The sequence below is a fragment of the Charadrius vociferus genome, unplaced genomic scaffold, assembly GCF_000708025.1.
Source record: "Charadrius vociferus isolate BGI_N301 unplaced genomic scaffold, ASM70802v2 scaffold263, whole genome shotgun sequence".
NCBI classification, from domain to species: Eukaryota; Metazoa; Chordata; class Aves; order Charadriiformes; family Charadriidae; genus Charadrius; species Charadrius vociferus.
The window spans coordinates 404993-405881 of record NW_009647769.1 but is presented as its reverse complement, the minus strand read 5'-3'; positions in this window follow the sequence as shown (position 1 = coordinate 405881).

Genomic DNA, 889 nt, shown 5'->3' with positions numbered 1-889 from the left:
GTGCAAGGTGGGGAAGGGCTGGAGAAGGCAGATCTGCTCCATGATCTCCCCAGTGGGGCCATGGGAGCTGGAAGTATGACCAAGGCTTCTCCTCACCTCTGTGTCCAGGAGATTTGAGGACCTGTGAAACTTCTGGATGCAATAATTCAGGATTAGAAATGCTGTATTTGGACAGCTTGTACAAGAGAGGGTACAAGGAAAACCAAGGAACTGGGATGACCATGCAGAACTGATACAGACAAGGGACAAGACCACTTTTTAAGGATTTCCCCATAACTTGGCCCTTCCGAGGGACATTTTCAGAGCTATTTCTAAGGAAGAAGGACCTTTAAGGGTTCAGCCAGTCTTTTAAGAGTCATCTTCTGAAAATCGTTCATAATTTCCTACTAAAAGTTCATGAGGCTGCTAGGCTACAAGCAAGGACACCAAAAACACTAAGGAAAACAAAAAATTCTAATAAAATATGTGTCCTCTTCTGACTCTTGCCCACTTCTGACTCTGATCTTTCAAGGTCAACTGCAGATCCAGAGAATGAGCTCATGTCCTGCTGCTGCAGCCTGGCACCGCCGCCGGGGCCTCTCGCCGAGCCAAGACTCGGCACAGCTTCAGCCCTACGCTCTGCCCCTGAGGAACCTGCCCTCGCCCAGTGGCCGGCCAGGGACCAGCGCAGGATGGGCCCAGGCAGCTCTGTTTTCTTCCCTTTTCCCTTTCTCCCTAACTCCTGGAATGTGTTTGCACATGGTGGAAAAAATGTAAAGAGCTGGGAGAAGTGGCCAGGAACGTCACCCTCCCTGTCGGCGCTCGGCTACAGGGCTGGCAGGCACGGTGGCCCACGCCAGCATCGGCACCCGGGGAAGTCAGAGGACCCCCGATGCCTGTAACAGGTGAA